At 37.8% G+C, this 26,525-nt stretch overlaps 1 long non-coding RNA gene across 1 annotated transcript; it reads left to right on the top strand.

Annotated features, from left to right (window-relative positions):
• The first annotated feature begins 930 nt into the window (after window positions 1-930).
• LOC126939594 (uncharacterized) lies at window positions 931-26,356 on the top strand. Its single transcript, XR_007720421.1, has 3 exons — window positions 931-1,075; window positions 4,367-4,483; window positions 26,094-26,356. It is a non-coding gene; the product is annotated as an uncharacterized LOC126939594 (long non-coding RNA).
• The last annotated feature ends 169 nt before the right edge of the window (window positions 26,357-26,525 follow it).

Raw genomic sequence — 26,525 nt, 5'->3', positions numbered from 1 at the left:
TACAGCTTTTTTACTGTCAACTTAGTACATTAATTTGCATGATTATAATACATTGAAAATTACATGACTTTTAAAAAAATCTATGATTATTAAACACTTATTATTTGTTTTTAAACATTTAACATTTCTACAAGGATAAAAAAAGGTTTCAAGGGAAATGATGTGGTTCGTATATTCAGAGTTTAGATTCAGTATTTGGTATTTCAGATTGGTATGTTTGTCTAGAACGAGTTAAAACAGATAAAGAAATTTAGGCTTGCTTGACAAAGTAGGCAGGGAATCAAGCAGCTTTACCAATAAATAGAGTTCCAAACTAACATATCAAATGTGGCTGAAATTGTTACTAAATAGCTCAGTAATATGATTAATTGATAATTGTTGGAGGGTTACAGGGGAAGGGTTGGAGAAGAGAATGACTTCTAAAGGTAGTTTTAGTTTGATTTTTATTATTACTACTAATATTATTATTATTACTATTGTTTTTATTACAACAAAAAGAATTTTAAGTATTTTACCCTTTTTGTTTCTCCAAACAGAAAAATTAGTCAAAGAGACTGATATATGAAGAATGTATAGCCAAATTTGATATTTAAAACTTAACTAACCAACAAGTATTTATTCAGTGTCCAGTATTCTTGTTTGGTAAAATCTCCCAACTTTCTAGGTTAATCAAGTGAAAAAAGGTAAAGAAATGAACAATTGTTCTGAGAGTTTTTTTTAAAAAAACTATAAAAGCATTAAACAAGGAAGATAATATTTCTTCCACTGTTAAATTATGTGGTGCAAATTATAAAATGCTATAGAGAAATCATTGAGAACTAGAGTTACCTGGTAACTTCAGGAGGGAAAAATGGAAAGACTGGTTTAATTAGAGTGAAGAATTATAATAGAGGGCAGAAAGAAATAAACCTTCATAACTTTTTATAAACACAAAGTTTGTAATTTACCTAAGAGAATAATGTAAACATTAAAGAGAAACTTGACTCAATTTTTCTTTTATTTCCCTTTTCAGTAAAGAAAATGGACTTTACATTGGTAAAGGTGAAACAACATACAAAGAGAACTGAAACTTGAGGTAGGTGAGGAGGTAATAAGAAAACACCTATCTGTTTCAAATAAGTTCATGTTTCCAGGGACAAATTACATCCCACAGCTGTTTACAAGTAACCTAAGATCCGTTGCTGATGAGTTCTGAAAAACTGTAAAAAATGAAAAAGATGATAGATCACTTGCTTAAAAAATGGTAAAAAGGTAGACACTGAAAACTGTAGAACAGAAAAGTAAAATTCCAGAGTCCATAGTTTAATGTATTAGAATTTGGTAGTCACTTGGAACCAGACTGACTAAGAAAAATCACACCACACTTCTTTATTTGATCTTTGAGAGAAGATGGAATTTTATAGCCATGATATAAATTAATTTCAGGAAAGCATTTATTCCAATCTTTCATATCTTTGTGGATAAGCCTAAAATAGGGGTCTGATTTAATTATGATTAGGTAAAATCAAAATTAGTTGGATAACTCTACCCCGATTTTTGTTCATATTTTTCATAAATTACGTAGGTGAAGAAATCATTCTGGTCAAATCAACAGGTAAAACAAAAACTACATAGCATAGAAGATATGACTGAAGACAGAACCAGGAAACAAAATTATTTTAACAATTTGAACTGTGAGCTAAAACCTGAAAGACAAAATTTAACAGAAATATATGAAAATTTCTACATTCAAGTTGAAAAATGCAATAGTACAAGTACAAAGTGGGATGGGTTCTAGCTTAGCCATGTGAAAATCATCCAGAGGTTTTAGTGTCTGCCAAGATCAATGTGAGGATAGCCTGAAGTTACACTTCTAACACTTCCATTTGAAAATACTGCCCTACCTTCCTCCTCCCTTTCATCCCCTTGCCACTATTCCCCTGGAATAAACAGAATAATGACCCCCACCCCCGCTCGTCCTAATCCCTGGAAACTGTGAATATTTATGTGGAGAAATGGATTTAAGATTGGAGATGGAATTAAGGTTGCTAATTAGCTGATCTTAAAATAGGGAGATTTTCCTTGATTATCTCATTGGATGCAATATAATCACAAAGGTTCTTAAAAGTAGAAAAGAGAGGCAGAAGAGGAGACTGGAGTTATGTGATGGGAGCGCTCAATCCACCACTGTTGGCAGTGAAGATGGAGGAAGGGATGTGGATGGCCTCTAGAAGTTGGAAAAGGCCGGGAAACAGATTATCCCCTAGAACCTCCAGGAAGGAACAGAGAGCCCTGGGAACATCTTGATCTTATCGCAGAGAGATCTGTGTGTTGGACTTCTGTTTGTTTGTTTGTTTGTTTGTTTGTTTGTTTGTTTTTGAGACAGGTTCTCACTCTGTCACCTAGGCTGGAGTGCAGTGAGGAAATCATAGCTCACTGCAGCCCCAATTTTCTGGGTTCAAGCGATTCTCCTACCTCAGCATCCTGAGTAGCTGGGACTATAGGTGCATGCCACCCACCCAGCTAATTTTTAAATTTTCTGTAGAGATGGGGGTCTTACTGTGTTGTCCAGGCTGGTGTTGAATGCCTGGGTTCAAGCCATTCTCCTGCATCAGCCTCCCAAAGTTCTGGGATTACAGACATGAGCCACTGTGCCCCGCCTGTGTTGGACTTCTAACTTACAAAACTGTAATAATACATTTGTGTTGTTTTAAATCACTGAAGACTGTGGCAATTTGTTAGGGAAGCAAGAGGAAAGCTAGTACACTTTTTATAATTTATTTTCCTTCTCTGCATTGCAATGCTGTGCTTATTTAGCATCCACATGTCCTTTCTTCTCTCCTGTCTCTCTAAGCAAGCAACATGATGCCATAGAAGGGACAATAAACTATAACTTAGATGTTGTGGATTTAGAAACTTAGTAACTGATGTGACTCCATGATCATATATCCCTCATGGTTAGTTTCCATAATCACTAGTTTCCTAATTTGTAAAACAGAAATCTAAAATAGCTTCCTTCTTTGACTCTGTGCTGCTTCAAGGAACTTATGAGATGAGGTATAGGAAATAATCAAATCCAACTGTTGAGCATATAATATGTGCTGCGTATTCTTCTCTATGCTTTATGTGTAACCTTTTATTTGATCTCTGTAATGATACGTGAGCTGTGAACTATTATTTTTTCTTCACCAGGATAAAGAGAAGTACTCTGAAAACTATAAAGTACCAGAAATTATAAATAAATGGATGTCCTGTAGGGAATCAATGTACAAGAAAAAAGTTTTTTCAACTAATAATTTTCTGAAAACTTTTTGTTTTCTTATTTAAACTTTACTGATACTAGCTTTCGATATTTGTACCTTGAACATTTTCATCACAGTTATTCTCTTTCTTCATTAATCTGTCCATTCATTCTATAAATATTTGTGAATTACCTATGATGTGTCAGGTACTATCCTAAGCCTTTGGGATAGAACAGTGGATGAAACAGACATGGCATCAGCTATTTAGGATCATCGATTGTAATGAGGGCTATAAAATGGGAAGTGACAAAGAAGTGTGGTCAGTAGCATCATGGGAATAGTGGTCCATAGAAGGATATTAGTCATTCATGTAATACAGAGCTGGGGTGTCAAGGAACATTGTTTAGAGGAAGACATATCTAAAGATTTGAAGGCTAAGCAGGAGTTAGGCAAAGTGAAAGCAGAGAAAATTGCAAAAGAATAGTTACCTTCGCCAGGCGCGGTGGCTCACGCCTGTAATCCCAGCACTTTGGAAGGCCGAAGAGGGTGGATCACCTGAGGTCAGGAAGTCGAGACCAGCCTGACCAACATGGGGAAACCCCGTCTCTACCAAAAATACAAAATTACCTGGGTGTGGTGGCACATGCCTGTAATCCCAGCTACTCCAGAGGCTGAGACTGGAGAATTGCTTGAAACTGGGAGGCGGCGGTTGCGGTGAGCGGAGATAGCGCCATTGCACTCTAGCCTGGGCAACAAGAGTGAAACTCCATCTCAAAAAAAAGAGAAATAGTTAGCTTCAGTATTTCTGTCTCTTCCTCATTTACATGGACTTTCTTTCTCTCTCTCTCTCTCTTTAAACTCAAGTAGATCCTTATGTTTCATTCCCAAAATATAATTTGATATTAAGTTCTTGTAAAATTTTCAAACATTTCATATTTAATAAGCTCTTTATAATCCATTTTTATCTGATCTCACATTCTTTTAAACTAATAACCAAGCAATGTTTGATTAAAGGGTACTTTATTTCCCTATTGAAGTAGAACATGGCCTTCTGTTATTAATCATAATATAAATTAAATTCAAAATAAACAAGCAAATGTTTCCTGTATAATTTCATTCTTGTGGTTGCCTTCCTTTGCCACTAGATGGTACTTGTATGCCTGAGAGACCAAAATGCTGATTCAGTTTACCTTCCTGGAAACTGTAAAACCAACCAATCAGAGGATCAGGTTATTGAGAAGAAGAAACTTGTCCAACTCCCTGTAAGTGATCCTGGTTTTTAAATTTATCCTTAAAAATTAACCCAACATTATCTGTTCTCTTTAGATAAATATGACAGTAAAAATTTTTTAATTAAATTAGCTTTAATTTATGCCCATCTTGTACCAACCCCCATACCCCATTGTTTTTTTACATTTCTTTATTTTTACTTTCTAATAATACTGCTTTTCTAACATCCAAACCTGGAAAATTTGGTTACTTGTTCCTTATTGGAGGCCCTCCACCCTCCTAGCTCCTTGTCTAAGCTAATGCTTTTCTTCCTACTTGGAAAAGTCACTACCTCCCTTCCAACCCCTCCCTCATAGTTTTTATTTTCAGAAATCCTAGTCATTCTTCAAGGCACAGTTCAACTAGTACCACTGTCATGAAGTTTTTCCTGTTACTATTACTTGAAAATACCTTCTTCTGATTCCTTTTTCAATCTTCTAACAATTTTAGTAATTTGTTTGATAATACATGTAATGTATTATTCTAAAGAGCTATATGCATCTCCATAGCAATTAGGCTTCCTGCATTGTGATTATTTATGAAATTTAATCTCTGTACTACACAATGTTTGCCTCTTGAATGCAGAGACTATCTTAGTAATCTGTATATCCTGAAATATTTTGCACAGTATTATTTATTGAATTGGGTTTAATGGTAATATCCATAAGACTATTGCAAAAAACTCTAAGAATAACAAAATGATATGGTGATTCTTAATCATAGTCTCATGTGTAAGTTGGATGAAATTCATTAGCAAAACCTGTGAAATCAAATCATCTTTTTCACATTTTCCTTTTTTTCCCATGGCATGAGACTCCTGCCTTCTTCAAATATATAGAAATAATGAATAGAGTATAAGTATTTTAAAATATAAAGCTGAGTTTAAAACAGAGACAGCAAAGACTTCAGATACCAGAACTGAAGAAGAAATTCAAAGCCACAAAGGTCCAGGAGCTGAGGTTTTAACCCCATTTGGGACTAAAAGATGTGGTCCTGAAGCCACTTATGAGGATCTGGAGCTAACATTCCTGCATAAACTAGAACCCTAAAGAGGTTTTCACTTTTTGAAGCCTTAGAAGTCTAGGATGAGTAGGGGTGAGAGTAATGGTTCCTGTGAATATTGAAAGCCTCTGCCAATGGAAATCCAGTTTTACCTTATCATTTGAAAAGAGAATCCTAAGCTTAAAAACAGAGAAACAGCCAGGCCCTATTGAAGCAAATATAAGAATCCTTGATGAGGACATATGCACAACTCAGGAAACAAAAGAATCCCACAGAATAAATGGCCTTCAATAAAGGTGAGCTCTCAATAAAATTTGCACACCACACAAAGAAACAATCTACCAAAAGGCAGATGAGAAGACACAAGAAATAGAAAAATCTGTGCCCAAAGAACTTGAGTTAATAAAGCAACCTGACCACTAGGAATAGTGACTCACACTTATAATCCCACCACTTTGGGGGTCCAAGGCAGGAGGATTGCTTGAGGCCTAGAGTTGAGACCAGCCTGGGCAACATAGTGAGACCCTATCTCTACCAAAAAATTAAAAAAAAAAAACAAAAAACTGGAAGTGACTATTACAGAAAAATCCATAAAATGATTAAAAACATAAAGGAAAATAAAAATCAAATGAAAGAAACAGATAAGATAAAATAAAAATATTTTTAAAAAGAATTTATTGATCTATTAATAATTTTGATACTTATTGAACATCTGCAGAGTTCTAGCAGTGTTCTGGGTACTAAAGATAAAATAGTGAATAAGATACACAAATTTCCTACTGTCATAGAGCTTTTTCTATTAAAAATAAAAAGCTCATCAGATGGGTTAAACAGATGAACTAGATACAGTGAAAGATATAATTATTAAATTGGAAAATAAATCTGAGGAAATTATACTGAGGTTTAAAAAATGGAGAGTATAAAAGTGAAGTTATATCCTTATAATACAATAACAAGACCTAACACATATTTAATAGAAGCTCTAAAAAGAAAGAAAAGAAAGAAAATGGAGGGTAGGCCTGATTCAAAGAGAAGATAGCAGAGAATGTGTGAGATATGAAGATAGACTTGAACCAGAATGCAGTAAGTCCTTAACAGGATACATGTTTTAAAAGAAATCAATATCAGAACACTTCTAGTTAAAATTAAAGAGCACCAAAACAAGAAAAACAATTCCTAAGAGCAAAACAAGAAAGAAAACACAGCTACAGGCTGGGCATAGTACCTCACGCCTGTAATCCAACACTTTGGAAGGCTGAGGCAGGAGTATTACTTGAGCCCAGGAGTTCAAGACCAGCCTGAGCAACACGGTGTCTCCAAAATGAATAATTTAAAAAATTAGCTGGGCTTGGTGGCCCATGTCTGTCATCCCAGTTACTTGGGAGGCTGAACGGGAGGATCACTTGAGTCTGGGAAATCAAGGCTACAGTGAGCCATGATCATGCCACTGCACACCAGCCTGAGTGACAGAGTAAGATCCTGTCTCAAACAACAACAGTAGTCTACCTATGAGGAAACAAAAATAAAATTGACAATAGAACTGCCACTAGTAAAAAGAAAGATTAAAATACAATTTTTAAAGGGCTATGGGAAATTCTATTCTCAACTAAACTGTCAAAATGAGGATGAGAAAGGTTGTCAGATAAAGACCACTAAAGTTTACCATTCACAGACATAGGCTAAAACAACGACTGACAGATGTACTTCGATAAGAAGGAAATTGAATCCGAAAGGAAGAAACAAGATGTAAGAAGAAATATTGAACAAGGAAACTGAATAAAATTTTGGAGAAACTAAGTATTGACATATAAATAATGTATTATAACCAAGAAAATTAAGATGCTATAACATGAAAGAAGAGGAAGTCAGGGTAGAACATACTCTGTTTCTAAATTCCATTTTTTGAGAGGAGGCTACAGTTATTATTAATTTTGGAAATTGTAAAATGATGTATGCATGTTAAAAATTTCAAGACACCTGTCATGTGTATTTGCTACATCATTTGAGAATATTCAATTCAGGGACTAGAAAATGAAAGAAAGGAAAAATTAATTAAGAGATACATAGATATGTTAGATATAAGATAAGTAGAGTATATGTGTACTGAGTGCATAAACAAGAAGATATGGAAGGACTGGGTAAGCACCAAATATTCATGAAACACCCAAGGCACCAAATATTCATGAGGCCCCATTTTGGCTCCATGTATCCTCTGCTCAAGACAGATAAAATCCATGGGTGCTCAACAGGTAACAGTGGTGAGTCACAATTATAGCCAGGCGGACCAGTCCCTGAGTCTTTCTTGCAGAGAAAATATAAATTGGCTGTAGGCACCCTCATCTGCCGAGTCTTCTTTGTTTATATGCAATTCTGGTCCTTATAATAACAGTATTAGCAGGAAGAATTAATATAGAAAAACAGAAGAGAGGACATATAAACATTTTATAGAATAGGCTTCAGTTAATTCAATCCTATACTAATTGCACCCTTTCCTAAGTACATTATTAACTTACTTTCCCCCTTTCCCCTTGATTCTTGCTGTATCCTTTAAATTGACTCAATAAACTGTGATCTCAGCATCTTACTTTGGTCTGTGAGCCTGTCTGGGCCAGTCCTTTGGTAAAGGACTTGGAGACATCATTGTATCAAGATAATCTCCCACTAACATACCACTAAAAGGTAGAAATACATAACTTGTAAATTAGTAAAAGAAAAAAGGGGAAGAAAAAGATCACTCAAATGGAAGACAAGAAAGGCCTAAAAAATTAAGAAATGGCATCTTAAAATCAAACTTGAGGCTGGGCGCGGTGGCTCAAGCCTGTAATCCCAGCACTTTGGGAGGCCGAGACGGGCGGATCACGAGGTCAGGAGATCGAGACCATCCTGGCTAACACGGTGAAACCCCGTCTCTACTAAAAATACAAAAAACTAGCCGGGCGAGGTGGCGGGCGCCTGTAGTCCCAGCTACTCGGGAGGCTGAGGCAGGAGAATGGCGCAAACCCGGGAGGCGGAGCTTGCAGTGAGCTGAGATCCGGCCACTGCACTGCAGCCCGGGCTACAGAGCAAGACTCCGTCTCAAAAAAAAAAAAAAAAAAAAAAAAAAAATCAAACTTGATTACCTCTTCTTTTATTTCAAAGATAGACAACTCATTTTTAATTCACCTACCTTATCACGTAATTTCTTATTGGTTGTATAAATACGTGGTTAAGAAGGATTCTAAAGTGAAATCCCATTTTAATAAAAAAAGAGTGCCTTCATCTATTAGCAATGTCTGCCCAAAGGCACTGGAAATGAGCTGAAATAATATGAGGAGTACATATGTGTCTTTATTAATCCAAGTTTTCTAAGCTTAAAAAATCACCACCAATTCCCAAAGCCCTCAAAACGTCAGTTATATTTTCTTTTAGTTTTTGTAAATTTGAGGCTTTTATGCCTAATGTTTTTATATGTTTGAGAGAAGTTACTTCATATACTACTAATTCAAATAAGAATATTTGTAGTATCTATAACAGCATGAAAATCATAAGATAGTATTTTTAGTTACTACACAGGAAAGAAAGTCTGTCAATATGCCTATAACTGGCAAGAAATTTCAGCCATTATTCAATTGGATTCTACAAATGGTCATTGCACTCTTACTGTGACATGCACAAGGAACTCTACTAAAGGATGCAAAATTTAAAAACATAGTCCCTGCCATCCTGCCATCAAGAAATTTAATAGTGAAGGGGATATCCGTTACACACTCAACTGTAAAACAGTATTATGTCAGTAGATTCTACATCTAGCTGGGTACTAGGATCATCCAAGAAGCTTTTGTTTGTGTATTTATTATTTTTGACTGTCAGAACCTGTCCAAGATCTGAAAAAAAAATCTCTAAGATATGAAATCTTGAAATTTATAGATTTAAAAGGGCTTCCACATGATTCTGATACTTAGCCATATTTATGAACAGCCATGATAAATGTTATGCTATTAATACTTAGAAGAATGTGGCTTATGTTACTTTATTGCAATTGTTTTATGACCCTAGTTCTCAAGGAAAGGGAACATAATATGAGTACATTTCCTTAGGAGGATAAACTTACAAGGATAAACTTGCAAAATAGAATATTAATATGGGTTCAACCCTGGAGTGCCAGAGAACACCATGAAAGCATTTGATGACAAGAAGGAATAGAGGTACAAACTCACTCAACATGTTGGGGGAAGGGACAGGATAGGAAATATAAACATAACCTATGTCCAAATTGTGCCACGAGGCCAGGCCTGTTTTTTTAACTTTCTCTGTATCTACACTTCAGCCTGAGGACTGCCTTGGAAGAGCTCTTATTAAATTGGAAATTTTAACTAAAAAAAAAAAAAAAAAATCGTATTTGTACACTTCTGGTTCCTAGATTGTCAAATATTTTCAAGTCCCTCAACTGTTATTTTTGGCATATTTTTGTGTCATTTTCTAAAAAGACAGTCTATCTAGTCAGATAAGTTTTCTAAGTAGGATTGCTTGACTTTACATATTTTTGTGTAGAACTTTTATTTTCTTGTGAAGATTTTTATTTTTCAAATAATTTTTTATTTTTATTTTTACTGTTGTTTCTTGATGTTAAAATGGCTTGTATTCATTCTTTTACAAACTAAGGAAAAGAAGAAAATTATGAATTAAAATAAAGGAAACATTTTAACTCTAGTTGTTCTGATATACATTATATAACATATGGCTTAGGATAGACTGATAGACCAAATAGACCAGTTGAACCAAAAATGTGCAACAGGCCAAATACCACTGATATTTACTTCTTACTCACATAGTAATTCAAAAGGATGCCCTAGGCATTGTCATCCAGTTGGGGGATAGTGGATTGAAAAGGCACAAAGGAACAAAAGGCCCCCTTCTTTACAGTCCAGACCCTGAAGTGACAGTTATCACTTAAGCCTACATTTGTTTTATGAGAAACAGCTATGTGGCTCTATCTAGTTGCCAGACAAGTGCCAGTCTTGGCTGTGTGGCCACTTTCCAGCTATAGTTCCATATTATGGAAGGATTACAAATACTCAGTGACAACTAGCCATATGCATTCTCTTTCTTGAAAATGTAAGAGAATCTACTTTTGAAAGTGTCTAAGCCTGGCACTTCATAGGGATTATTTATTGACAACACTATTTTTACTCCATTGTTATTGGTCTTCATAAAAATTTGTGGAAATTCAGCTGGGCGCGGTGGCTTACGCCTGTAATTCCAGCACTTTGGGAGGCCTAGGCGGGTGGATCACGAGGTCAGGAGATCGAGACCATCCTGGCCAACACAGTAAAACCCTGTCTCTACTAAAAATACAAAAATTAGCCAGGCGTGGTGGTGGGTGCCTGTAGTCCCAGCTACTCAAGAGGCTACTCGAGAGGTGGAGGCAGGAGAATCGCTTGAACATGGAGCACAGAGCTTGCAGTGAGCCGAGATCGCACCACTGCACTCCAGCCTGGGCAACAGAGAGAGACTTCATCTCAAAAAAAAAAAAATTGGAAATGTATATTTTCCCCCAAAATTATTCATCTAAATTTTCTAATGTAATAGCTTAGATTTGTGCAATAGATTCTCAAATAAGTATTTTAAATTTATTTGAATCACTGGTTACATCTATGCATCTATGTATTCCTTTAATCCTGACTCAGACAATAAACTGTTTATCTAATTTGTTAGTGTTTTTAAGGAAAAATAATTGAGTCTACTTATGAATTCTATTATTTATCTGCGTAGAATTTTTTGAGTATTAAATCTTGCATTTGTATTCGGATAGTGTTTGTTTGTTTGTTTGAGACATTGTCTTACTTCATCACCTAGGCTGGAGTCTTGGCTCGCTGCAAACTCCGCCTCCCAGGTTCAAGTGATTCTCGTACTTCAGCCTCTAGAGTAGCTGGGTTTACAGGCGTGGGCCACCACCTCCAGCTAATTTTTGTATTGTTAGTAGAGACAGGGTTTCACCATGTTGGCCAGGCTGGTCTCGAACTCCTGACCTTAGGTGAGCCACCTGCCTTGGCCTCCCAAAGTGCTGGGATTATAGGCATGAGACACCATGCCCAGCCATGTATTCAGATAGATTTTTAAAGCAATAGTGTAGGAGCGATGTAATTCCTAAGCCCTTGTGTATTTAAAAATTATTCTTTTACCTTAACACATGAATCACAATTTAGCAGCTGGGAACAGAATTCTTGGGTAATATCCTTTTCTTCTCAGAACTTTGTATACACACACACACACACGCACACAGACAGACAGAGAGAGAGAGAGAAAGAGAGAGAGAGAGAGAGTTTTTATTTTCTGAACCGTTTGAGGTAAATAATATACCCTCATTGGGGCTGGATTTGGCCCCTGAACTGCAGTTTGTCAACCCCTGCAACAGATGCTGAAATGGAATGAAGAAATAAAGAAGAGTTAAAGGAACTTTTTTAATTGGCAAAATCATGAGTCATATACAAATACAAAATGAACATATATAAAAAATTTTATTTTGTTCCTTAAATAATGGGAGAATCAGTAAGATGTTACCACTGGTTCAAAGGTGAAATTCAAACAACCCTCCCACACAGACACATGCAGGCACACATGCACACACACACACACACACAAAATCAAGGGTGCTGAAATAAATTTACTAATGGATGCAAAATTGGTCAATATCCATGGGCAATGATCAATTGTATTCCTCTGGACAAAATTCATTTGCATTTCTAGAGACAATAATCATCTGCTTTATCCTTTTTTCAACTTTCAACGTTATAAAACAGCTCAAAGATAATGAGAGGCTCAAGTTCCTACATTCATGGCCACATTAGGGAAACTGAGACCCTGATGAGGCTTTTCAGCTATCAAATCAAGCATAATGACATCTTAGCATGTACTGATTTCAAAATATCCAATTTAGACCTTAATGCTGCTTTATAGGGAATGCTAAAAATTAATTTGTATCATTTGTTTATAAAATGTAATAACATTTTTATAATACGTTATAAAAGAAACATTCCAACTCCTCTATTGCAAGAGTAGGTGCTGTCTTAGCCAAGAGGACTTGAAACCACCTTTGCAAAAATCCTATCAGTGAAAAAATTATGGCAGTGGAGGAGATCTGATCTAGCCCACATCCCTCTTGTCTTTAGCTTTCAAGCTGCCTTTAATTATTCCTGACCTAACTTTGGAAGATGCTTAGGTTGTAGTTTAAATGGTAATAGCCCTTTCTCCAAAACTCAGCCACCCTTGTAAAGCTAGTGAGAGACCACCAAACTAGGTAGGGGGAGAAGAGGAGCTGAATTCTGCAAAGATATAGACTGACCACAAGATATGAAACTTCCCTAACTACCTGCAGATAACATCACAATTGTAGATTGGCCTTTTGAGATATCTTTTCAGGTTTTTTTTGCATGTCTGACACTGATGGCTCCACTTGGACCCATCAAACCACTCCTGTGCCCACCATCCCAGGAATGACTCAGTTAAAGAGGACAGCTTTAACCCTCTATGATTTTATCTCTGACCCAACTAATCAGTAGCAAGCATCAACTTCTTAACCACTCCTATTCCTTCCTCCAAACTGCCTTTGGCAAAACCCGTAATTTGGGATCCTTCCATGAGACTGATTTGAGTAATAACTCTGTCTCCCATGTGGTGTGGCTGGACTCATATCAATTAAACTCTTTCTTTACTGCAATGCTGTGGTCTTTATTTGTGCAGCGGGCGGGATGAACCCATTGGGTGGTTACAGAATTTGCACAGGGACAGAAACATTAAAGTGGCTTTCAAGATGCAGACTGAAATCACAGCTCCAACACATACTGACTATATAGTCATGGGGAGATAAATTAACATCTACCAGTCTCAGTTTCTTCATCTGTAGCATGATAATAGTAACTACTTCATTGGGCTGTTATACAAGTATAACAGCCTAATGTATTATATTGAGGTAATACAAGTGACACACTTAGTATATAGGCTGGTACAAAGTAATCACTCAATATTGTTATTTTATTTTATTTTATTTATTTGTTTGTTTGTTTGTTTATTTTCGAGACAGAGCCTTGCTTTGTTGCCCAGGCTGGAGTGCAGTGGCGTGATCTCTGCTCACTGCAACCTCTGCCTCCTGGGTTCAAGCAATTATTGCGTCTCAGTCTCCCAAGTAGCTAGGATTACAGGCACCTGCCACCATGCCCGGCTAATTTTTTTATTTATAGTAGAGACAAGATTTTACTATATTGACCAGGCTGGTCTCAAACAACCGACCTCAAGTAATCCACCTGCCTCGGCCTCCCAAAGTGTTGGAATTACAGACATGAGCCATCACACTCAGCCCTGTTATTTTTCTTTTAGATCAGGGACTTGATAACATCTAATTTATCTAAAATTTGCCAAGATATGATTTTGGACACTCTTGACAAAGCTGTGAGTTACTATATTTATGTCACATTTGTGTTTTATTAGAGAACGTTATTATATCTTGGTGGGAAATACCAATACATTGAATTTTCTAGAAACTTGCTGAAGTGTAGGGGCACGGAATTGCCACATCTCTCCTAAGGTATCCTCTGATACCATTTATCCTGGGGTGTACATTTAGGTTAGTAGAAAGAAGAGGAACACCATCTAATTTTCTATAGGAATCAAAAAGTTCTTTGAATTACATTCAGTCTTCTCTAAAAGTCTCAACTGACACTATGGAAATTAATCTTTCCAGCATGGATTCAATTTTATTAGAACCTAATATAAGGAAACATCTTGTTCTATACAATTTTTTTTTAAAAAAAGCAGACATTTTCCACACTAAAATGAACACAGAGGAAGAATTATTTTGAACCTAATTTTATTTGAAGTAAATTATAGACAGTTGCATCTTTTCTGTTCAATTTATAGCACACATTAGACATTTAAGAAACTAGAATTGTTATACCCTGCTACTAGAAAGGAGTCCTGATCCAGACCCCAAGAGAGGTTCTTGGATCTCGTGCAAGAAAGAATTCAAGGTGAGTCCATAGAGCAAAGTGAAAGCAAGTTTGTTAAGAAGGTAAAGAAATAAAGCGGCACCATGGGCTGCAGGTTGCCCATTTTCATGGTTATTTCTTGATTATATGCTAAACAAGAAGTGGGCTATTTATACCTCTCCTTTTTAAACCATGTAGAGTCTAAAACTTCCTGATGTTGCCATGGCATTTATAAACTGTTATGGTGCTGTTGGGAGTGTAGCAGTGAGGACCACCAGCGGTCACTGTCATCGCCATCTTGGTTTTAGTGGGTTTTAGCGGCTTCTTTATGCAACCTGTTTTATCAGCAAGGTCTTCATGACCTGTATCATATACTGACCTCCTGTTTCATTCTATGACTAAGAATGCTTTAATGAATGCAACCTAGTAGGTCTCAGCCTTATTTTACCAACCCCCTATTCAAGATGGAGTTTGCTCTGGTTCAAACACCCCTGACCCCTGCACTTCTACATTGAAAAAAAAAAATTATCACTGAAGTGACTTTATTTTTAGAACCATGAAGATTTTTTTTTCTTAAATGTAACATTTTTCTATATGAAGAACTGTCATTTTAATTCCATACCCTACTCACTCATCACTCTGCTCAAATTATCATTCCAATTCTCAACTCAGTGGTTTGTTGTTGCTGTGGGTTTTTTTTTTTTTTCTATTTATGGTAGATGAAAACTAACATTGATGTTATAAAAATAACATTAAGATGCACACTCAAAGCCCATAAGAAAATCTTTCTGGGTTGAGGACATTTCTGGCTGGGTTTTCAAACAACAAAAGTCTGTTGACTTTTGAAATATCCTTTATTTGACATTGGATTGTTCTCTTTTGCCTGCTCGATCAGAACAGGTGAATTTAATTTTCTCTTTTCTTTGTGCTGTTATCAACTGCAGACACCTCTTTAAGAGGACCCAGTAGGAGAGAACTGCCCTTGAAATGCTAAAATGGGGAAAACAGCTTGAGAATGTTATGAGGCAAGACAGACTGACGTGAAAGATATTTTCATCTCTGTGCACTTGGTGCCAATTCAAGGCCAAGTTAGGAAAACAGTCCACGATGTACTGTAAAGTAATACTGAATGGAACAGGTGAGTTAAGAATGGAGTAAGAATGGAAAAGTGAGTCAGACATAAAGTCACAACACTCTGAATTTGTCCTCAAGATAATTATCAGTGGCATTAATTGGCAAATTTCTGTTACTATTTAATAGTAAACTAATTAATACTAGAAATATTTGCATTTTGTGGAGAGAACATTACAATGTTCTCAGTATAAAACTAAATGGGGAAGTGGAATTTAGTTTCAAACTCTGACCTATCTCTTAAATCACTCATTTCTATTTCAAGCTGAAGGAGGGAAAAAATATTGTGCATGAAACCTGTAAGAATTTAGAGTGCTTATCAGGAAAAGGAGAGTATTCTGCTAGTAAGGGCTTTATTTAAATTTACTAAGGGAAAGTATACTTTGTGCTTCTATGGCAATTTTTCTGTATGACTACTTTCTAACAAAAATGAAATCTTTCTGTCCAAAATAGGTGAGTGCCTTAAATGAGAGAGCCTATATCATAGTCTTTGATTGTTGATCCTGTTTTTACATGACCTTGGAACCATCTCAGGTTCTTAATTCTTAGCTTTTCCTTTACATAACTATAAAAATGGAGATGATAAAATGCTGAAAAGTTTTAAATGTTTGTATGTGTTTGTTTGCTTTGTTCTGGGATTCCCAAGTGAGCATTTTTATCTCTATGAAATATTACTACACTGGAAACTTAAAAATACAGGGGCAGATTCAGGGGGCAATGCCATAAAAATGAAGACGATTTTGAAGAAACAGAACTTTAAAAGTATGAACTTTTAAACACTTTAAAGATATATATCTTAGAATTAAGCTAAAAAACATTTTTCTGAATGTTGATGAGGGTACAGAGCAATAGAGCTTCTTATATACTGCCAGAGTGGTGTGTAGTGGTAACATCTTTCTCGAAAGTAATTTATCAACATGTGTCAAGAACTTTAAAAATGTTTTTAAGCCAGGTGTGGTGGCTCATGCCTGAATTCTAGCACTTCAGGAGGCTAAGGCAGGTGGATCACTTGAGACCAGGAGTTCAAGACCAGTCTGGCCAACATGGTGAAACCCCGTCTCTACTAAAAATACAAAAATTGGCAGGGGGCAGTGGCTCATGCCTGTAATCCCAGCACTTTGGGAGGCCAAGGTGGGCGGATCGCCTGAGGTCGGAGGTTCAAGACCAGCCTGACCAACATGGAGAAACTCCGTCTCTACTAAAAATACAAAATTAGCCAGGCATGGTGATGCATGCCTGTAATCCCAGCTGCTCGGGAGACTGAGACACCAGAATTGCTTGAACCCAGGAGGTGGAGTTTGCAGTGAGCCGAGATCATGCCCCTGCACTCCAACCTGGGTGACAGAGGGAGACTCTGTCTAAAAAAAAAAAAAAAAAAAAAAAAGTGCTTTTACTAATTTGCTTAGGCTGCCATAACAAAATACCGTAGACTCAGTGGCTTAAACCACAGAAATGTATTTCTCACAGTTCTGGAGGCTGGTGTCCAAGATAAGGTGCCAGCTGATTTGATTTCTGGTGAGGACTCTCTCTCTGACTTGTAGAGGGCTGCCTTCTTGCTGTGTTCTCACAGAGCAGGGCTGCAGGAGAGAGAAATATCTTTCTTTTCCTATAAGACTATAGTCCCTCCTGTTGGTTAAGGTCCTATCCTTGTGACCTTATTTCCTAATGACCTCTTTCCAGATATAGTCACATTGGAGATTAGGCCTAACATATGAATTTGGGTGGGGAACATAATTCAGTAATGTTCTTACCATTAGATCAAGTAATTCAACTTCTAGCAATCTATCCTGTGTGCATAGTGTAAGGTATGGGTGGGGAGGAAGGGGAGGGAACTGAAATGTAGCCCTATATGTGAGCTTATTTATATTCATCACATTCTTTATTTACAATTTAAAATAGAAAAACAACACAATGTTCAAAAGATATTTTGTTTGACCACAACACACAAGTGTGTGTTTGTACCCTAACACACTCAAAAAATTGTTGAGTGTGTTATGGCACAACATAGACAGAAAATTAGACAGCCAAAACTTTTAATTTTTTTTAATCATGGGAAAATGATTATGTTTTATTTTAAAATATAGGCTAATGGCCAGGTGCGGTAGCTTATGCCTGTAATCCCAGCCCTTTGGGAGGCTGAGGTGGGCAGATCACCTGAGGTCAGGAGTTTGAGACCATCCTGGCCAACATGGTGAAACCCTGTCTCTACTAAAAATACAAAAATTAGCTGGGCGCGGCAGCACACGTCTGTAATCCCAGCTACTCAGGAGGCTGAGGCACGAGAATGACTTGAACCCAGGAGGTGGAGATTGCAGTGAGCCGAGATCGAGCTACTGCACGCCAGCCTGGGCAACAGAGTGAGACTCCATCTCAAAAAAAGAAAAAAAAAAGAAAAAAAATGTAGAATAAAAAGTTATTTATGTACTGTGATATCCACAATGTAAAATATATGGATAGATGCATAGAGAAAAGCCTTAGGAAATATGTTACAAAAGATTAACAACGATTATGTCTGGGTAGCAAGATTATACGAATTTTTATCACATTTTTTGCAATAAGCATATAGTGTATTGATAACATAAAAAATATTTTTTCAAAGTGAACATATATGTAAATGTGCGGTAAAGTCAAAATAGGAAAGCTAAATGTGTCTGATTATCTAGGAAACCCACCAAGTATCTTAATGATGAGATGACATGAAGAATTTTTAAATAAAATCTCGGGTAAATAAATTTAGGCTTTATTTATTTGTTTGTTTGTTTATTTTAGCTCTACTGTTCTTTGTAATCCCCAAAGCGTTTCCTTCCTTGTTCTGCCCATGTTTACGGGTTGGAGATAGAAAAATAAGGAGAATGTGTCTGTTTCTGATTTAATCCCTTATATTGCATTATTTTAATTACAGTATGTAAATTGAATTTATTGTTCTTTTAGATAGGGCTGCTGAATGGAACACACAAAAAGCCTTTTTTTTTTTTTTGTATGTAACTTTTTTTATGCCTTGCCTTATTTCCAACATAGGGGTCCTCAGATTTTCTCTACAACAGAGTTGAATTTCAGGCGTCAGTGGAAGTAACGATGAAACCTGATCTTGTGCTATTAAAGAATCTCCTACTGCTGCTCTCTATCCTTAAGCTTGATGAGATCCCTTTTGAAAATAAATGTTCAGGCTGGGCACGGTGGTTCATGCCTGTAATCCTAGCACTTTGGGAGGCTAAGGCGAGCGGATCACCTGAGGTCAGGGGTTTGAGACCAGCCTGGCTAACATGGTGAAACCCCATCTCTACTAAAAATACAAAAATTAGCCGGGCATATTGACGCATGCCTGTAGTCCCAGCTACTTGGGAGGGTGAGGTGGGAGAATTGCTTCAACCCAGGAGGTAAATGTTGCAGTGAGCTGAGATAGCACCGCTACACTCCAGCCCTATTGACAGAGCAAGACTCTGTCTCAAAAAAAAAAGAAAGAGAAAAGAAAAGAAATGTTCGTTATTACAAACAATTCTACCTGACACTGAAACATGACTTTTGTTATTGTGGATTGGTTTGTCTTTCTTTTTTCTTTTCCTTTTTTTTTTTTTTCCAGATGGAGTCTTGCTCTGTTCAGGCTGGAGTGCAATGGCACGATCTCGGCTCACTGCAACCTCTGCCTCCCAGGTTCAAGCGATTCTCCTGCCTCAGCTTCCTGAGTAGCTGGGATTACAGGCGCGCACCACCACACCTGGCTAATTTTTTTTCTATTTTTGGTAGAGACGGGGTTTCATCATGTTGGCCAGGCTGGTCTCGAACTCCTGATCCCATGATCCACCTGAGTCAGCCTCCCAAAGTGCTAGGATTACAGGTGTGAGCTACTGCAACCAGCATCAGGTTTACTTTATATATTTTTATTTTTATTTGATTTAAAGTGTCACTCTGTCACCCAGGCTAGAATGCAGTGGCATGATCTCGGCTCACTGCAACCTCTACCTTCCAAGTTCAAGTGATTCTCCTGCCTCAGCCTCCCAACTAGCTGGGATTACAGGCATGTGCCACCACGCTCAGCTAATTTTTCTATTTGTCATAGAGATGGGGTTTCACCATGTTGGCCAGGCTGGTCTCAAACGCCTCACCTCAGGTGATTTCCCCACCTCGACCTCCCAAAGTGCCGGGATTACAGGCGTGAGCCACCATGCCCGGCCCAGGTTTACTTTAGAATGTCCTTGGACAACAGCCTAACCGCCTAATGAATTCTTCCTACCCATTGCACAGACAAAACCAATTCACTGAGACCATAGCACTGCAATAAAAAAAAAAGTTTAATTGACGTGAGGCTGGTCACACCACATGGCAGACTAATTTATTACTCCAATCAATTTCCCTGAAAATGTGAGCCTGGGCAACATGGCAAAACCCATCTCTACAAAAAAATACAAAAATTAGCCAGGTGTGGTGGCATGCACCTGGAGTCCCAGCTACTTGGGAGGCTTAGCCCAGAACGTCAAGGCTGCTGTGAGCCAGGATCACACCACTGCACTCCAGCCTGGCAACAGAGTGAGACCCTGTCTCTAAATAAATAAACTATAAACTAAATGTCTCTCAAAGTTAGCTTGGCCCAAGCCCAAGAATAATTAAGGGCAGTTTGGAGATTAAAGGCAAGATGCGGGTTGGTTAGATCTCTCACTGTCATAATTTTCTCACTTTTATAATTTTTGTGAAGGCTATTTCAAGAAGTGGAGTCTATTCAGTTAGTTGGGGTATTTAGAATTTAATTTTGGTTTACACTTTCCATAAAGCCCAGCTCTGAGAAGTGAAACTCTAGGCTTTCAAATATATATGTGTGTGTGTGTGTGTGTGTGTGTGTGTGTGTGTATGTGTGTACATATATATATGTATTCAGACAGGGTCTTGCTCTGTCACCCAGGCTACAGTACAGTGGCATGATCCCAGCTTACTGCAGCCTCAAACTCCTAGGCTCCAGAGATCCTACTGTTACAGTAGGTAATTAGTCTGATATGAGCAGAGCAGGAGAGGCTCCTCCCCCATCAGGAATGTCAGGTGACCATCAGGTAGTGGTCAGTCAGTGGTTACACTGTCTCTTTAAAAGAATAATTAGTCGCAGCTGGCGGCAGGGAAAGACAGTCTCCCAATAGATAGAAATGCCTGAAACTGGTGATCAGCATCTTCCCGATAAGATCTCAGGAGTTGAGCAGCTGGGCTCAAGCATGTGCACTAAGAGGCAAAATAGCAGAGTTTAACTGGTATATGAACTTTCTCTGGAAATGCTTGACTGGTAAGGGAAGAACGCCTCAAGTGAGCATGTGTACAACTTCAGTAAACACACTTCAAGTGCAGCCCCACCAAGTGCTAGGAGGCCACTGTGCATGCAGACAGCCCACCCCAAAGGAAGAATCAGGGGAGAAGTAATGCGACCCTGGAAGCATGCCAGTGTATAAGATCCCAAGTCAAAGGCCAGACTGCACACTTGAATCTCTCAGGTTGCCTCCTTGGCCATCTTCCAGTGTGTTTTACTTCCTTTCATTCCTGATCTAAAACTTTTTAATAAACTTTCATTCCTGCTCTAAAACTTGCCTCAGACTCTCACTCTGCCTTATGCCTCTTGGTCAAATTCTTTCTTCTAAGGAAGCAATAATTGAGGTAGCTGCAGACCTGTATGGATTCGCCACTGCCAACACTCCCACCTCAGCCCTCTGAGTGAGTGGGACAACAGGTGTGCATCATCATGCTCCGCTATGTGTGTGTGTGTGTGTGTGTGTGTGTGTGTGAAGATGAGTTCTCACTATGTTGCCCGGACTGGTCTCAAACTCCCAGACCCAAGTGATCCTCCCTCCTTGGCCTCCCAAAGAGCTGGGATTACAGGCATGAGCCACCATACCCAGCCCCTCAAAAATATTTTCTTATTTGTGTTTTTCAAAAGCTTATTTTAGAGTACAAATGCCACCAATTTGACTATTCCATCTCTATGTTAAGTATACTGAGTCGTTCAAATTTCATAATATAATTTACAGAAGGTGGGAACAACCTCAGTAAATAACTCAAAATTTATCTGTGTATTCAAGACCACACTCATTTATTCACCTCTATTTGTTGAGCACTAACTATGTGCTAGACATTGTCCTAAACACTGATGGGCATACTTCAAAAGATAGAAATACAATTGGTTTTCACAGCATGTAATAAGTTCCCTGAAACATTTTGAAAGAAAAGTGGTGACCCAGATATATGTTGTACTAGAATAATTCATTGGTGGGTGAACACCAGGTAATGTACTCTGGGGACCTAGGCAAATGAGCATATCACCACCTGAATAAAACCATGAGTTAGTTACAACAGCAGAATCCCAATAGATTTCCAGATTGGCATCAAGGTAAACCGAACAGTGTTACAAATCCAACTCAGGCAAACAGAGTTTATTATTAATGAGCTAATAAAAAAAAAATCAAGCAAGTTACAGACTAAGAGAAAACCAATGCATAAAAAAGTTCAAAATAGGGCCGGGCGCAGTGGCTCATACCTGTAATCCCAGCACTTTGGGAGGCCAAGGCGGGTGGATCACGAGGTCAGGAGTTCGAGACCAGCCTGGCCAACATGGTGAAACCCCATCTCTTCTAAAAATACAAAAATTAGCCAGGCGTGGTGGTGGGCACCTGTAATTCTAGCTACTCGGGAGGCTGAGGCAGGAGAATCACTTGAACCTGGGAGGTGGAGTGAGGTTCACTCCACCTGAAGTGGAGTGAGCCAAGATGGTGCCACTGCACTCCAGCCTGGGCGACAGAACGATACTCTGTCTAAAAAAATAAATAAATAAATAAATAAATAAATAAGTTCAAAATAGAAGGGAGGTGAAACTGGCATAATTCTCTGAGTGTGGATTTAAAGTATTCATCAAAATTGATGAATACTTAAATATAATGTTTGACACTGTGTCAGTGGCCTCAAGCCTAATCATGCTAGTGTGATAATCTTTTTTGGCTTTTGCATTTTCTTTCTTTCTTTTTTATTTTTATTTTTTGAGACAGAGTCTCATTCTGTTGCCCAGGCTGGAGTGCCGTGGCACAATCTCGGCTCATTGCAACCTCCGCCTTTCGGCTTCAAGTGATTCTCCTGCCTCAGCCTCCCGAGTAGCTAGAACTACAGGCGTGCTCCACCATGCCCAGCTAATTTTTGTATTTTTAGTAGAGATGGAGTTTCACTATGTTGGCCAGGCTGGTCTCAAACTCCTGGGCTCAAGTGATCTGCCCTGCTCAGCCTCCCAGTGTGTTGGGATCATAGGCGTGAGCCACTGTGCCTGGCCGTTTTTGCACTTTCAAGACAGTTATAAGCAACACTATTTTAGAACAAATTAAGCAATAGTTACATGCAGTCTGAATAACAACGAAGTTCTAAGTCACTTTTTTTTCTCTTTATTTTCTCTTGGCTTTCTTCTATTTGCATGGCCTCAAGTATCACCTCAATACTCAAATCTGTAACCCGTAAGAGCAGCCCAAACAAATGACTTGGCATATTTTCCAAATTCTACTGATACACCGCCAAATGCTTGCTGGCCATTTTCCCCAATTGTTTTGACATCTCAAACTCATGATGTCCCAGACATCACCTTCCTGGAAACATATCTATCCTACTGTGATCATATGCAACCCCCTCATGATGCGATGCGTGTGATCACCATGGCACCACCCCCATCCCTCTTCTAAATTCCTTCCTCTTCCAAGTCACCCAAATTCAAAGCCTCGAAGCTGTCTTTGATGTTTGTGTCTCAATCATCATCCTTCTAGCAAATTCCCATCCAGGCTCAGATTCATATTAAATCGAGGTAATCAGTGAGGTAGTCTTTACATATGTTTGATTTTTATTTGTATATGCTATTGAGAGGCATATCTCTGGGTCTATTCATGACCTCTTTTTAATGCCTCTTTTAATTTTTTTTTTTGGCCACTTTAAGAAGATGTAAAAGAGATGTATGTAGTTGCAGCAAGTTGTTTTACTTGTATTCATGAGTGCTGCCAGTCTGCTGAAAAATGCTTGTCTGTGAGACTGTTCTTAGTTATCCATTCCCTAGTTTTCTCTGTGAAAGAGAAATTAGTCACTTTTCACTCCAGCCTGGGCAACAGAGCAGGACCCTGTCTTAAAAATAAAATCGATTACTTTTATTGAACAGTATAAAAAAAGAGGATGACATTCCATCAAGTGTAATAGTGACAGAAAAATAAAACTGTGCTTGCCTTTTCCAAAAAAAAACAGTATGTATTGTCCTAAAGTAGCAATCCTTTGTGATGTAGACTGAATATTTGTGTTCTGCCAAAATTCATATGTTAAAATCTATTGCCCAAATGTGATGTTATTACAAGGTGAGGTCGTTGGAAAGTGATTTGGTCAAGAGGTTGGAGCCCTTATAAAAGAAACTCCAGGCTGGGGGCAGTAGCTCACACCTATAATCCCAGCACTTTGGGAGACTGAGGCGGGTGCATCACTTGAGCCCAGGAGTTCTGATATCAGCCTGGCCAACATGGCAAAACCCCATCCCTACTAAAATGACAAAAATTAAGCAGGTGTGATGACGTGCTTGTAGTCCCAGCTGCTTTGGAGGCTGAAGCAGGAGAATCGCTTAAACCTGGAGGCAGAGGTTGCAGTGAGCTGAGATCATGCCAGCACACTCCAGCTTGGGTGACAGAGTGAGACTGAAAAAAAAAGAAGAAAGAAAGAGAGAAAGAGAGAGAGAGAGAGAGGGAGGGAAGGAAGGAGGGAAGGAAGGAGGGAAGGAAGGAGGGAAGGAAGGAGGGAAAGAGGGAAGGAAGGAAGGAAGGAAGGAAGGAAGGAAGGAAGGAAGGAAGGAAGGAAGGAAGGAAGGAAAGAAGGAAAGAAGGAAAGAAGGAAGGAAGGAAGGAAGGAAGGAAGGAAGGAAGGAAGGAAAGAAGGAAAGAAGGAAAGAAGGAAAGAAGGAAAGAAGGAAAGAAGGAAGGAAGGAAGGAAGGAAAGAAGGAAGGAAGGAAGGAAAGAAGGAAAGAAAGAAGACTCCGGAGATCCCTTCCTCTTCTGCTCTTCCACCATATGAGGACACAGTGAAAGGACAGCTGCCTGTGAAACAGCAAACTAGCCCTGATCAGACACTGAAATCTGCCAGTATCTTGATTGTGGACTTCCCAGCCTCCAGAACTGTGAAAAATACATGCTGATTGTTTATAAGCCACTCAGTTTATGATATTGTGTTGTAGCAGCATGAACTAAGACAGTACTTAATTATGCTTTTTGATATTCTGGAAACAACTAACATTTTAAGACAGTGATTCTCTTTCAGGGTATCTGTAACATCCAAGTGATACAAATATAACTGAAGGAAACCAGATATGCCACCCCAAAATTTGCTGCTTTGACATAGAAATTATTTTCAGGCTGACGGCAATTACGAAGCAGCAAACAGAAGAAAAGCTATCTCTATCCAACCCCTTTTCTCCCTTAATTTTTCTTTACTGGAGACAATCTTAGACTCTTATAAGCCCAGACATGGCACCAGAGGAATCTGCAAACAAACCTTACTGCTCTAGTTTCCTCCCATATATTTTACCTTCCCACAGTTTCTAAGCCACTGCTTTGAATTACTTTTCATTGAGATTTCTCTGCATGATGTGTGCAATATTCATCAATAACTTAATTTTTCTCTTGTTAATCTATCTTTCATTATAGAAGTCCCAGCTAAGAACTAGGAGGAGTTTAGGAAAAAATTAATTATTTTTCCTCCTGAAAATACCAAGATAGAATGTTAATATGCAACATGTTCATCATTGCTATTTTCAAATCAATCAATATTTAAAATTTTCTTTTTTTCAATTACCAAAACATTAAGTGTTGATAGTTATAACCCACATAGACAAAAGTTATTTGAGATATTCAGTAAGTCCTACAAGTACAAAGTGGTACAGAAACCAACAAGCCCAAGTATATTGATATCGTTATATTATATTAGTATTATACTATAGTATTATATTAGTAGACTTTGAAATGGGTATAAAAGGGTACCAGGTGTCGTGTCATGCACATCTTTCTGGGTTATCTCTACCTATCATTATCTATGAGATATTTTATGACTCTGTAAATTGTAGAGAACTAAGAATAATACACATGCTTTCTGACCATAGAAATGCAGATGAATTGTGTGCTGGCAGAAAGCAACTGATTATTGCCCTGTGGATATTGACAACTTTCACCAGTTTTGCAGCTATTTTTAAATGTATTTCAGCATTCCTGATTGCCTATGTATCACTAGCATTTTAGATTTTCCTTTGAACCACATGTCTCTTGATAAACTAGGAATTCTTCATTGTTAAGAGTTATGTATTCTTTATTCCCTTATCATCTAATTGATGCTATAATCATTGGGGGCTTGCAGCTAAATAAGGTCAATCTAACTGGTATTTGATATGAGAATGTTAATACTTGCCTTCTTTTTTTATAGGGTTTCCTTTATTTTAGTAATTTACTTTCCTGCAGTATTTGTCTTTAATTCTGTATAAATTTCTTACAGATTATACAATTAATTAACTGAAGTGAAACAACAAAAGGAAGAAAAAGCAAAGCAAGAAGCCTGTACCCAAAATAGAGCAAGGGAAAAAAATGTATAAGGGGAGCAGGCAGATGGGGAGAGGGCCTTCAGTGTTTCAAGCCTAAAGCATACCACAAATGAAACTGTTAAATTTAATTTTTATTCCCTCTACAGAAAACACTAGCGAAACTTTGAGCCAAAAATACATGCTGACTTTATACAGTGTAAAGAGTTTTTAAAATTATGTGTAATACTAGACAAAATTATTTAAAGTCAATAAATTTTTCTTCAAGGAATTTCACATCTTGTGATTCCTTCACTGCTCATCAAGGTTATCTTAGTTTCTCTAAAGATTGAGTCAAGATTTATCTTCAAGATAGCACTTTTCAAAAGAATTGATGCATAATCCACAGT

Source organism: Macaca thibetana, chromosome 16 (genome assembly GCF_024542745.1).
Source record: "Macaca thibetana thibetana isolate TM-01 chromosome 16, ASM2454274v1, whole genome shotgun sequence".
In the NCBI taxonomy this organism is placed as follows: Eukaryota; Metazoa; Chordata; class Mammalia; order Primates; family Cercopithecidae; genus Macaca; species Macaca thibetana.
This window is presented reverse-complemented; position numbering and strand designations above follow the sequence as displayed.